This window comes from Chlamydotis macqueenii, chromosome Z (genome assembly GCF_036417535.1).
Source record: "Chlamydotis macqueenii isolate bChlMac1 chromosome Z, bChlMac1.mat, whole genome shotgun sequence".
Taxonomy (NCBI): domain Eukaryota; kingdom Metazoa; phylum Chordata; class Aves; order Otidiformes; family Otididae; genus Chlamydotis; species Chlamydotis macqueenii.
Window position 1 is genome coordinate 84,523,394 of NC_141593.1, and position 14,112 is coordinate 84,537,505.

General features: G+C 51.3%; 1 long non-coding RNA gene across 1 annotated transcript in view; it reads left to right on the plus strand.

The window, feature by feature from the left end:
* The first annotated feature begins 648 nt into the window (after positions 1–648).
* Positions 649–14,112, plus strand: part of LOC147596505 (uncharacterized) — a 114,771-nt gene continuing 101,307 nt past the window's right edge. Inside the window, exon 1 of the long non-coding RNA XR_015261516.1 lies at positions 649–692. This is a non-coding gene — a long non-coding RNA (uncharacterized LOC147596505). The remainder of the gene's footprint in view (positions 693–14,112) is intronic.

The window sequence follows — 14,112 nt, forward strand, 5'->3', positions numbered from 1 at the left end:
TTTACTCCACCATCTTACCAGGGAATGAGGTGAGGCTGACTGGGCTGTAGTTCTCCAAACCCTCCTCCTGACCCTTCTTGAAGATGGGTGCAACATCTGCCTTTCTGCAGTCATCAACAGCCTTCCCAGAGGGCCCTGAAATTTCAAGGGCAGACAAGCACAATCTTGCAAGGTCCAGCTTCCCCAGCACCCTTGGGTGTATCGTGTCCTTTTCCATGGACTTGTTTTCTTGCATGAGTGGAATGCGCCTCACTCAAAAGAGAGAAGCTGTAATACGTTTTCTTGAGGCAAAATAATAATTAGACAGAGTTTGACATACTTGATGGAATTTAACAAAGTTTCACAGTGGTTTACCAGGATAAGGAAAAGGATAAGGAAGACTCTTTTGCCAAGTCATGAAGTTCAGAGTGGACCCTCTTGCTTTCCAAACTCTTTGTAAAGCCTAGGTGCTCCAAGGGCCAATCTCAGGCTCAGACTTTGTTCTGGTTTTGTTAGTGAGGGGGTCCTAAGGTGGTAGCTTCTGTAGGAAACTGCTAGAAGTTCCTCCCCTTTGTTCAGTGGACTCGGCTGGGCCTAGGGCGGACCTGCTGCTGGCCAAGGCTGAGCCAATTGGTAGAAGAATGTCCTGTGATAACGCCTCTGCGATAACGTATTTAAGTAGAGGAAAACAGAAAAAAAAAAAAGAAGAAGATGTGAAGCAGCTGAGCAGGGGGCAGAGAGGGGGAGGCGCGAGCATTGTGGGCCTTGCAGGCCTCAACCTCTGGCCTCCCGTCGGGCAGCAGACTGGGCCTGACTTGGCCCAGCCTGGCTGCAAAAAGTGGAGAGGAGATGAGCAGTTGAAGTGAATAAGATGTGAAAAGGATCCTAAGAGGCGTCTGCGAGCCTGTTGTGAGGAACGGCTGCAGACGCCAAGGTCAGTGAAGAAGGAGGGGGAGGAGTTAAGCAGCTCCAGGACAAGATTCCTCTGCAACTCGTGGTGAAGACCATGGTGGAGCGGGTTGTCCCCCTGCAGCCCATGGAGGTCCACGGAGGAGCAGAGATCCACCTGCAGCCCATGGAGGACCTTTTCCTCAAGTAGGAACAGCTGATTCTTGTGCCCCTGAACTCCCTTGCAAGTCTCAACTCTGCAGCTTTCCTAAAACCAACCCTATTTCTCAATTCCTTCTTTGTTTCAAGTCTCCGCATCCATCTCCTGTATGCTTCCTTTTTGCCATGGAGCTTTCCCAGGAATTTCCTGCTTCCTCAAGCTTCTCTCCTGAGTCTCTCTTCTTCTTTTCCAGACTGTTGGTGCAGAGGGTCTTGGACTTGAAAAGCGCTGTCCTTGAAGACCAGCTCTACTGAGCTCTGCTGCCCTTCTGTGCTGCTCACATGGGCTCCCCCACTACAAATCACAACACTAGGCCAAAGCCTCCTCCTCTGAGGTCACGCATTCATAAGAAGGACATGGACCAGTTAAGAAGGACATGGACCAGTTGGAGAAGGTCCGGAGGAGGGCCACAAAGACCATAAAAGGGCTGGAGCACCTCTCTTATGAGGACAGGCTGAGAGAGTTGGGGCTGTTCAGCCTGCAGAAGAGGAGGCTCCGGGGAGACCTGATAGCCGTCTTCCAGTGCCTCAAGGGGGCCTACAAGAAAGATGGGGAGAGGCTGTTTAGTAGGGCCTGTTGCGATAGGACGAGAGGTAATGGTTTTAAAATAGGGGGGGTAGATTTAGATTAGAAATTAGGAAAAAATTCTTTGCGATGCGGGTTATAGAACACTGAAACAGGTTGTCCAGAAAGGTGGTGGAGGCCCCATCCCTGGAAACCTTCAAGGCCAGGCTGGATGAGGCTCTGAGCAACCTGATCTAGTCAGGAATGTCCCTGCTCCTTGCAGGGGGGTTGGACTAGATGACCTTTGAAGGTCCCTTCCAACCCTAACCATTCTATGATTCTATGCTGATTTGCTCCCCTTCCAGGTACTCCCAGGGTCACTGGTCATGAAATACTCCGTCAGGACTTGAATGGGTTATTTGTCTCCCACAACAGTGTGCTCCTCAGCCTGAGGACATTGGTGCATGTTTGGCCTGGAGGTGAAGCCCATCCCAGCAAAGAAAGAGAGGATTTTGAAAGCGGTTTTGGGTGAGGACATCCTGTGATACAGGAACATTATGAAACCTGTTGGATGAATCCATGATGGTATCATCAATGGGAAGGTTAACCAATGTGGAGAGAAGAACCAGGAGGGTTTGAGAGTGACGGAACACTTGCAGAGACCTCCGTGGGAGATGTTTTGTGTTCATGTGCTGTCATACGCCTACTGGATGGAGAAGGGACAGACCTTGTGTCTCTGCAGCGGTGGGATTCAGTCACTGGCCAAAGGCACTGAATTGGTCTGAGACACCCTGGCTGGTGCCCGTCACACCGCTGCTCTGAATGGGGCTGGGGTTCCTGCACAGGGCCGCTGCTGTCTGTGCCAGCTGCATGCAGCTGTGCTGCAGAGCCCTGGCGTCTTGCATAGCACTACAAGCCCATGCTTGGCCATCAAACCCACATTCAACTGCCCTGATTGAGGTCAGGCAGAGGAAGGACGTATGTGGGACAAGTGCCATTCTAGCCAAAGGACAGGTGGAAAATACAGCTGATGGTGAAGAGAAAGGGAAACTGAGCTCTCCCTGTTCTATTCCACGTGCTCAGCTGAACACCTCTGCCCTCTGTCCTGAACATCATGACTAGGGAAAAGTTCGCTTGTCCTGCATGTGGGCTTCTGCTGTCCTTTCACCTCCTCAAAGGGATTCCCCACCAGCCTCCAAGAGACACCTTCAGGCGCTGGCCTGTCTCTCAGCACTGCCTCATGACAGCTTGCAGCCAGCTCCATGCAGAGGGATGCAAGATTTGCTTCTTGCTTCCTCCACTCATTATGACATCACAAAATGTCTCGGAACAGCCTTGCTATGACATCATCCTGGTCTCTCAGCATTCTAAGATCCATCCCATCTAGTGCAACGGACTCTTAAGGACTGACCTTACCTAAGTAACCTCTGACTCCATCTCCATGCACTGCTGTGTTTTGGCTGGGCTCTGCCTTTTAGGCACACGCAACTGAGAGACCTTGCTGGAGAAGACAAAGGCCGAGAGTACCTCAAACCGATCTAGTCCTCTACCTGTTGTAGCACAGAACAGCATTTGGAGAGACATTTCTTTCTCTTCATGTCAAATCTCAGCCTCCTAAGCTGTTCTTTCTTCTTTTATTTTTATCTCATATTGTTTTTCACTGTGAAGAAAAGGTCCACCATCTCTGAAACCACCCTTCAAGCACTCTCAGGCTACTCCTACACTGCTCTGAGCCTGTCTGCCACTGGGCCAAAGATGCCCAGGTCTCTCCTTCTTTATACACAGATCATAAGCTTGAAGCTCTGAACCCCATCTTGGGAGACCTCCTCTGGGCACTCTCCAAAATCAACAGGTAAGAGCTTCAGGGTCCAGACCATGGCCTTTGAGGGTGCTAAAACTTGATGCTATGAGCTTCAGGGGTAATGTGGAGCTGTCTGAGGCAGTGCCTCCCAGGCTCTGCTTGCAGTCAATAGAGTGGAGGAGAAGTTCACCTGACTTGGTTTACATGTCACATAAAACAGAGGAGGATTTGTGCCCCATATACATCTGCTCTCTCATCTGCTGAATAGATATCAGACAAGAGATCCTAGGATGATAAAAACATTGAGACTTGGAGCAGACCTTGGGGCATATGTAGAACCTCAAAGCAGCATCAGGTATATGGTCACACCTGGTTGCTCAGGGCTTGGTCCATCTGGGTCTTGAAAATCTCCAAGGACGGAGGACTTCACAATGTCTCGTGGTGACCAAAGCTTGTTCCAATGTCTGGCTAGCCTCATGGTAAAAAAGATGAGCCCTCCCCCTTGCTGTGAGGTTCCCCTCAGCCATCCCTTCTGCAGGCTGAACAAGCCCAGCTTCATCAGCTTTTCCTCACAGGGAAAGTGATCCAGCCCCCTGATCATCTTCAGGGCCCTTCACTAAACCTGCTCCAGCTTGCCAACACCTTTCCAGTGCTGGGGTTCCCAAAACTGGACACAGTGTTCTGGATGTGGCCTAACAACCTCCACATAGAGGGGGAGTGCTTTCCCCCCATCTCCTGGCCATGCTCCTGGTCGTACAGCCCAGGGCACTGCTGTCCTCTCTTGCTACCAGGGCACACGGCTGCCTCCTGTCCAGCTCCCTGCCCACCAAGTCCTTTCCCTCAGAGCTGCTCCCCAGCCTGTGCCAGGGCCAGGGTGAGTGCCCTGCAGGGGCAGGAACTGGCACTTGTCCTTGTGGGATCTGCCCAGGTTCCTCTCAATACACCCTCTCCTCCTCCTTGAGCCCTGTCGCTAAGGAGAGGCCTGGGAGACCTTATCAGCAAAGCCTGAGGCAATGAAGGCATCAAGTGCCTCAGCCCCGTCTCTGTCTGCAGTTATGCTCCCCTCCACCCCATCACTCAGCAGCTTGTTCCTTGCTCAGCCTTCACTGCAAACTCAGTGACTGAAGCTCTTCATTTTTCTCTTGACCTTTCCTGCAGCCCCCATCAGCTCCAGGTGATTGTCAGGTCTCCTAAACACGTGCCTGTACGCTGAGGTCACACTTCCAAATTTCTGCTTCATGGCCTGTTCTTGCTTCCGCCTCCTGACTGTTGGGTTATGGCTCCAATGTGTGACCCGTTCCTGAGCCAGCACAGCCCCACTGCCCAACACACGCCCCCACGGCCCTCCCCTCATCAGATACCGCAGAGGACAGGGTGTGTTTGGGGTGGGGAAACTGCTGTCACCAGAGTTCCCCTGCCAGACCTCAGTGTCCATCCCCATCAGCCCTCCTTCTTTTGTAGTCCCCCAGTGCCCAGATCCAGCCAAGCCCCAGCTGTGTCCATGCAAGAGCTCACCAACAGCCCTGCTCTAGGGTCTGCCAAGGTCTGGGTGAGAAGAGCGGCTGGGCAGGGCTGGCTCTTCCCCCAGCACAGGCGCTGAGACCAGCAGGAGGACGGAGATGGCCACAGAGCAAAAACACCCACAAACTGGTGTGAGTGGCCAGTGCTAGAAATATGTGACAAAGGAGGCTGGGTGGTGACGGGTGCCCTGGGGCACCTTCTTGGACTGTCCATGCCACCAAGGGAACGGACCAGCCTCCTCTTTCCTGCACTTGTCTGTCTCAGCTGCCTTCCAGGAGACTGGGCTCTGCACCACACACCCACTGCAGCGTGTCCTCGCTCTGCGTGGTCAAACATCTACGTGAACATTGGTGTTGGCCTCTCCCAGGCACTTTCCAGCACAGTCTAGCCCCTCTCTAGCTCTTCCCACCTCCCCTGCCTGCTCCCCAGCCCAGCCCCACAGAGCAGCCCAGTCTGGGCTGGCCCTATGGCAGTGCCCGCTGCAAGGTGCTGCAGAGCTCTGGCCATAAACCCCCCAGCCCCAGCTCCTCTGAAGTGCACAGCAGTTGCTGTGGGGCAGGGAGGGGTCTCAGGCCCAGGGATGGAGGTTCACCATGGCATGAGGAAATGGATGTCAGTGAAACTCCAGTACCCTTGGTCTCGGGTCCAGGAGATATCCACCACAGACTGACTGTCCCTCCTCAGTGTTGACTCCTCTCCCCAGGCCAGCACAAGAGTCCTGGGCAGGTGACAGACATGTCCTGCCCTTATGCCTGCAGAAGGAGGTTTCTCCTTTTCATTGATTCTTCCCTGCAGGCACAGAAATGCTCCCTTGCTCTTCTCCAGAGTCATCCCTGCTCCCCAAGAGCCTTTCCCAGCTGAGCGTGTCTGTGCTGGCCTGGTCAGCTGTGCCTGGCTCCCTCCTCATGCTCTGTGCAGGACCCTGATCCTGTGGTGCTGCTCTGCAGAGCAAGAGGACTATGATGCCCTGGGGCCACAGAGTAACTGTCCCCTAGCTGTGCTGGTGAGGGTGGGAAGTAGATCCAGACAGATAGAGTTCAGTGCTGCTGAGGCCCTTTCCATCTTCCCTTGATGGACCAAGAGCCAAAGACAAGGCTTAGCAGGACTATGGGGTGTCTCCAATTGCACTAAGGGCAAGGGAGGGCTGCACTAGATCCAGCCCACGGGGTTTCCAAAAGGGTGTCCTGAACCACTCTCCAGTCTTGTGTCCCTTTGCCTTCTGGCTCCTCACAGCCTCTCCTGGCATTGCAGGGCCCTCATCAGCCCATGGTGTCCTCAGGTTCACCTCATCCTCCAGGAGACTCTGCCTTGGTTGGCTGTTTATTTTATGGGGTGCCACTCACTGCCCACCCAGACTCACATACTGTCCCTGGAGATCCCCTGAGCTCTCCTGGCAGCTCCCAGTTCCTCTCCAGGATGGCATCTGCCATAAGCCCCACTGCAGGAGGGACAGTGCCAGGCAGATAAATCAAAGACCAGTTGCTGTCTGCTTGAACATGTGCAGCCACGAAGGGAGGTCTCTCTCCAGCCCTGGGTCCCTAACATGTCCAGTTGTGGCTCTGAGCTTGTCTCCCTGAAACCATCACGAACCCCAGAAGAGGAAAAGTCTTTTTGAGGGAGCTGCTCCTTGGATCTATTCCTGACACTGGCTTTGGAAGAGGCATCCAGTCTTCTGGCCTTGCCCTGAAGAACCCCTTTGGTTATGGTGGTCCTTGCACGGAGGCCAGCTCTGACACAGTGTTTCACACTGCCTGTTCCTGCCTGCAGCCACAGGGATGCCACTGTGGACAGAACGGGAGTGTCCAAAGTTACACAAGACCTTGGAGGTAGCCCAAATGCAAGGGCACAACAGGACAGTGTGGAAGTGAGACACCAGCACTGAAAAGGCCATGTCCTGCTGCTGTCCTTGGCCACGGCTCCAGGGAAGCATTAGTCCCCATTCGCAAGCAGTCGAGAGGCAGTGCCCACCATGGAGCGAGGGGGAGCCCTGAGGGCAACAGGGGCTGCTTCTCCATGTCACAGCTGGGTATTTGCTTCCTGAATCCATCCTGTGTGCTGGGCTTTTGGCTCTCACAGCTCCAGAGGAGAGCTGAAGAGATGGGAGCAAAGACAAATAATTTTCTTCTACTTTCTGTATTGAATTTATCTAAACAGGGAGTCTGAATCTTTATGTACATGAGGTAATTGGGTCAAGAAAATAACAGGTAGGAGGCTGAGAATAAGATAATTATAGGTGTAAAAGATACAAAACCAAAACCCAAACAACCACCCCTACAAAGTTATAATAAAGACACACAGAATAAAACTTAAGCCTAGCTTTTCCTGAGATACAGAGAGAGTCATAGTAGAATAATGGACACCTTATTAATCTACAGTAGCTTATGTTCAAATACTTTCCCCAGGGCAGCTTTGATTTCATTGTTCCTCATGCCATAGATGAGGGGATTCACTGCTGGAGGCACCACCGAGTACAGAAATGACACCACCAGATCCAGGGTTGGAGAAGAGAAGGAGTAGGGCTTCAGGTAGGCAACCATGGCAGTGGTGACAAACAGGGAGACCACGGCCAGCTGAGGGAGGCACGTGGAAAAGGCTTTGTGCCGTCCCTGCTCAGAGGGGATCCTCAGCACAGCCCTGAAGATCTGCATATAGGACACAACAATGAACACAAAACAGACAAATCCAGCAACGACACTAAACACAACAAGCCCAACTTCCCTGAGGTAGGAGTCTGAGCAGGAGAGCTTGAGGATCTGGGGGACTTCACAGAAGAACTGGTCCACAGCATTGCCCTGGCAGAGTGGCAGTGAAAATGTATTGGCAGTGTGCAGCAGGGCATGGAGAAACCCACTGCCCCAGGCAGCTGCTGCCATGTGGACACAAGCTCTGCTGCCCAGGAGGGTCCCGTAGTGCAGGGGTTTGCAGATGCCATCATAGCGGTCATAGGCCATGACAGTGAGAAGGGCACACTCTGTTCCTAGGAATAAGAAAACAAGAAGGACTTGTGCAGCACATCCCCAGTAGGAGATGTTCCTGCTGTCCCAGAGGGAATTGGCCATGGCTTTGGGAACAGAGGTGGAGATGGAGCTCAAGTCAAGAAGAGAGAGGTTGAGGAGAAAGAAGTACATGGGGGTGTGGAGGCGGTGGTCACAGGCTATGGCAGTGATGATGAGGCCGTTGGCCAGGAGGGCAGCCAGGTAGATGCCCAGGAAGAGCCAGAAGTGCAAGAGCTGCAGCTCCCGTGTGTCTGCGAATGCCAGGAGCAGGAACTCAGTGATGGAGCTGCCATTGGACATTTGCTCTTTCTTGGTATGAGAACACTGCTTTAAAAAGGAAAACATAGGGAAAAATTAGGACAAACTTCTCTGAGGAAAGCCCCTCCAATTTTCTTAGTATAACCCCCACCCCTCCCCACTGAAATTCTTTTTCTCTCTCTGATTCGTACTGCCTGAGTTTGCTGTGAGGAGCAGGAGCTCTGTCTGTGCGCTGCTGAGGAGTCAGCTTTGCCCTGCTGTAGTGGGTGCGTGGGAGCTGGTTTTGTGACAGTTCCAGTGTTCACAAGGGATGTCAGATGTAATCCAGCTTAAATGGAAAAGTTCAGTATTTCCACTCATGGCTCTGAAGAGAGTGCGGAAGACAGTCTTGGCATGTGTTTATAATAATTGTTTTCTGTATTGGGTATTTTTCAATATCACATCTGGTGAGTGTTTGTTTCAGGGGTAGAAATCCTTGGGTTTATGACTGCAAGTGTGAAGAATCTTGAGATGGGACAGGCAAATGGCTCAACTCTCTGTGTCTTAGTGCAGCATTGCACTGGAGAGCGGCAGTGTCCAATCGTAATTCTCGCATCTGCCCTGTGCTTTCACTTCTTTTGCCTACAATATGACTTCATGCACATATCACTCTTATAAAAAAGAAACAAACAAAACAAATAAACACAGCTGGACTCTGATGAGAGCAAGGGAGCAATGTTTCAAAGAGTGGACCTGTGAAGTGTTCTCCTTCCCAGCCCAGAGGTGGAGTTGTGACAGAGCAGGACACAACCCCTCTCCTTTCTTTCCGGGTACCCTCTGCCTCGATGTGCTTCTTGGAAAACGCTTCGGGGAATATCCTGTGGGTGGTTTGGAGCTCTGAACAACCCTGACCCACCCCTCTGGACAGCAGAAGGACCCTGCTCGGCCACAAGTTGTTCCTCCCACCCACAGCTTCTTTCCCCAGCGCCGTGGGGAGCTCACAAAGGGAGGCTGAGTGCTGAGCCTGGCAGAGGCAGAGTCCCTGCCCCAGCACACAGCCCCTGGGGCGCAGGGACCCTGCTCTGAAGGACAGCCCTGGGCACCCCTGGCTGCACACACACATTCGCACCTGCAGCCGTCCCTGGGAGAAGGCAGCCGTCATGCTCTGTCCCTCTGGCAGTGCAGCAGAGAATTCCTGCTCTGGAGCATCTCCTCCTCCTCCTCTACAGCAGAGAAGGTCTGAGAGTGGTACTTACAGATCCCACAGGCTGGCGGAGGTGCCAGCTTTACAAAATCCCTCAAGAAACTGAAGCTTCAATGACCTGCAGCCAGACACTTAATATGTCAAGGGCTGTGAAGTTTTCTCCTCCAGTGGCCTCCCACTCCAGGCTGCCTTTATCCTTTCTCTGCCTTGCTCCTCTCCCCTCAGCTCATGCAGGCAGAGCCCTCAGCCCTGCTGCGCTTGGCAGAGGAGCTGCTCCTAAGAAGATCTGTCTCTTTGCAGTGCTGCCTTCATGCTATGAGTTCCCTTTGTCCCAGGAGCCCGGCCCAGCTCAGCAGCAGAGGACCAGCCCAAGGTGGCACTTTCTCTGCCCTCCTGTCTCCCTGGAGATGTCTCTGGGGCTCCAAGGTCTGACAGCACCTGCGAGGCAGCCGTGTCTCTCCTGGGGAGTGTAGGCTGATGCAGAGTGAAGTAATCAGTGTCCCTCTCTGAACATTGTCAAGACTGATTTTGGAAGTGAGATTTGTCCTTCCATGGTGTTGTCATCCAGGAGAGATGTCAATGCTCACCTGCCTTTACCCCGATCCCTGTCCCATTGCCAGGCAGGACACTGCGGCAGGGACGGGCAGGGGTCATTTCTACCCACGCAGGGCAGGGATTTGAGTCTGTACATATGTCTCCTCTCTGGTGAGAAGCCCAGAGCCTGGAGTGGGGTTCACCTCTGCCCCATACACCCCACAGACCCACAGGAGGCGGGAATCCTCTTGCCTCAGCTCAGTGTGCACAAAATAGGGGCCAGCCACTTCCCTGAGCTCCCACCATCATCCATGGGGATGGATGGTGGCAGTGAGCAGCTCACACACAAACACCTGCTAGGCACTGGAGGTGCCAGGGATGGTCCAAGACTTGTGTACATGTCTGTAAGCTGTGATGGAGCACACATGGGACAACTGCACCTGCCTGAGTGTCAGCTGTGGAGCTGTGAGAATGGGGTCACTTTGTCACCTCAGATTTCATTCAGTGTTTAGGGCACCTGAACATCTGGTAGAATCACATTTCCAAGGCAGCTGCTGGACTTCCAGATGACCAAAAGGATGAGTGCACCAGAAGGGGAGTCAGATCTCTCTCTAGGTCCCATCCTCTATACTCAGTAGAGATCAGCTCACTGCAAAACTGCATGTGCACATCCCTCTGTCGCAGGCACTGACATTATTTCAAGGTTTTCCCTCAATGGCATAAGAAAGGTCACTAGTGCCCTGTCTGGTCCCTGGGGTGCCCAGCACAACTGCTTGTGGCTGGCAAATACAGCATGGGACCTCCAGGAGAGCCACGTCCCCCTGGAGTAGGGGCTGGGCAGAAACCCCAGAGCCTCCCAAAGGGAGGAGGAACATCACACCAGGGTCACCACTCATGTCCCTGTGCTCTCAAGCCCTGACAGTTCTCCTCTCATTTATCCTCTACCCATGTCCCTGATGACATAAAGAAAAACCACGCCACTGATGTCCACAGCGTGGCTGGATCACAGGCCCTGCCACCCAGGGACATTCTTAGTGGTCCCTTGTGTTCCTGGAGATTGGCACAAGGCACTGCAGAGTCACCTCTGCTAGAAAACTCTTCTCTTGCAAGGTCCCAAGCGAGGCTAAACTACGACACATGGGAAGTAAGACAGAAGAGCAAGAGAACTCAGGTTTGAGATCTCAGAGAAGCAGACATTGGCCTGCTCAGGGTTGTTGTTTTAGGAGATCCCATGGAGAGGAAGCTCTGAAAGATAAAAATCTATGACAGCTGAGAGTCCTTTAAGGACATCTTCCTCCAAGCACAGGAAAGGTCTGTCCTGATACTCAGGAAAACAAGCCTTCATCTCAGGAAACTGGCTGGGCTAACCAGGAGCCTCACGGCTCAGCTCCAGTGCCAAAAGGCAGCACGCAGGAGCTGGAAGCAGGGACAGCCTGCAAAGGTGGAGTTTAGAAAAGTTGTCTGGAGAAATAGGGATTATCTTAGGGGAGTTAAAGCTCCCCAAAATTCAAGCTTGCAAGGAATGTCAAAGGGCAACAAGATGAGCTACTACTGCTTCCTTAACACTTAAAAAACCCCCAAATAAATGTGAAGTAGGCCACAGTTGAATTTAGAATAGAATAGAATGGAACAGAACTGAACTGAACTGAATGGAACTGAATTTTGCAATTGGAAGGGACCTACAGCAATCATCTATTCCAACTACCTCACCACTTCAGGGCTGACCAAAAGTTAAAACATGCTGTTAGGGCATTGCCCAAATGCCTTTTAAACACTGACATGGGGCATCAACTGCCTCTCTAGGAAGCCTGTTCCAGTGTTTGACCACCCTCTCAGTAAAGAAATTCTTCCTCATCTCCAGTCTAAAACTCCCCTGGTGCAGCTTTGAGCCGTTCCCGCACACTCTGTCACTGGATACCAGGCAGAAGAGCTCAGCACCTCCCTCTCCACGTTCCCTCCTCAGGAAGCTGTAAAGAGCATTGAGGTCGCTCCTCAGCCTCCTTCTCTCCAAACTAGACAAACCTAGTTTGTCCTCAGCTGCTCCTCATAGGACATGCCTTCCAGCCATGTTGCCCTCCTCTGCATGCATTCAAGTACCTTAAAATGCTTCTTGAATTGTGGGTCCCACACCTACACAGTGCTCAAGGTGAGGCCGTATCAATACTAAATACAGCAGGATAATCACTTCTTCTGACCGACTGGTTACACTGTGTTCAAATTTAGGAAGAGTAGATGAGCTAGGTCTGAAGTACCCTGTGTCTTTTTTTCCTCTGTCTTCACTAGCAAGGTCTCTGTGATGGATTCACTGGACCCCTAGCTGTACTCTAGTTTGGGTTGACTGAGGAGCCTAAGTCAGTCAACTAAGGATAACTCATGGCCTGCAGTGAACCTGCGAGCTGTTAGGTCCTGCCTCACGCACAAGGGAGAGAAGGTGCCTCAGAAAAAAAAAATTGAGAGGTGGTCTTGAAGCCCCAAAAATGCAAGATAACCAAAGTACAGAAGAAGACACCAGAGCTAAAATGATGACGTCTATCTTGTCTGTACTATTGACTAGCAGCCAACTGCTCTATAAATACTACCATCAGGATGGGCCCAGTTTGAGCTCTCCCTGAATGGCAGCAGGACTGCATGCCAGGTGACTCTCCCTTTGAGCAGGGACGCCTCTCAAGGTTTGAGATCCCTCACCTGAGACTAAGGGATCTTAGTTTTGGTAAAAAGAGTAAGGGATCTTATCTTGGCATAAATCTCTGCCCAAGGAGAGGAGATCCCTTACTGAGGACGGATCCCTGCTAAGTGACTGATAGCATGCTGAATTAATCCTAATGAAACGTTACTAATCCATGTAGCTACTCAATATTAATTATCATAAACTTTGTACAGATAATTCCATTAGACATAAACCATTGTCCAAGTCTGAAAGTAAGATTGGCCCTTGCAGCACCTAGGTTTCACAAGGAGTTTCTAAAGCAAGAGGATCCACTCTGAACTTCATGACTTGGCAAAAGAGTCTTCCTTATCCTTTTCCTTATCCTGGTAAACCACTGTGAAACTTTGTTAAATTCCATCAAGTATGTCAAACTCTGTCTAATTATTATTTTGCCTCAATAAAACGTATTACAGCTTCTCTCTTTTGAGTGAGGCGCATTCCACTCATGCGAGAAAACAAGTCCATGGAAAAGGACACGATACACCCAAGGGTGCTGGGGAAGCTGGACCTTGCAAGATTGTGCTTGTCTGCCCTTGAAATTTCAGGGCCCTCTGGGAAGGCTGTTGATGACTGCAGAAAGGCAGATGTTGCACCCATCTTCAAGAAGGGTCAGGAGGAGGGTTTGGAGAACTACAGCCCAGTCAGCCTCACCTCATTCCCTGGTAAGATGGTGGAGTAAATCTGCCTGGAAGAAGGTTCCAGGCCTGGAATGGACAAGATTGGGAAGAGTCAGCAAGCGCAAATAAAAATCACACTGGAGAAGCCCGGTTGCATTCTCCATGAAGAGGAACGGCTGTGTGCACAAGGGGAATTAATGGGCCCTTACTTTACTAAGGCCTTTAATGCAGGCCCCCTGGTCTCTCTGTATCCGAACCGCTGATCTCTGGAGTGTGTGGAAACTTGACTGAGCCATGCAGTCACAGTGCAGCCAGTTACTAGTGGCCTCCTTCAGTGACCAACCCTTAGGACAACACTGGTTGATATCTTTATTAATGCTCTGGAGTGCATTGTTTTTAAAATTGAACTGGACATTCATTTAGTTTTGGTTTTTTTGATAATTAAGAATCATCATTCTGTATCCAGGTGCACATCATTCCCCAAGTAAAACAAGTAGAAACTGGTGTCAATGGGCGAAATCAGGCAGCTACAGGCTGGAGTGGAGAAAGCTCTGATCTGAACAGAGGTGCTGTCAGTCCCAGGTGGCTGATGAGAGACGTGTGAGGTTGTACATGGGGATCACGACTGCCCATAGAGTTTCTGACATACTGGGTCTTGACTTCCCTACATATTCATATTCAATCAGGACTCAAGATCAGTATCAATAGGAATTTGCTGATGGCACTTAATGCATAAGCAGAAAAAAATGGTGTGGTGCATAAAGAATAAATTGTTTCTTACTGACATTGATCACTGAGAACTTTGTACTTTGACTACACTCCTGTAGCCTCTCAAATTAGCCACCTAAGAACAGAGAAATTGAATTATGCCCAGAGACTTGGCTTGTTAGGGCATTTTGCATGT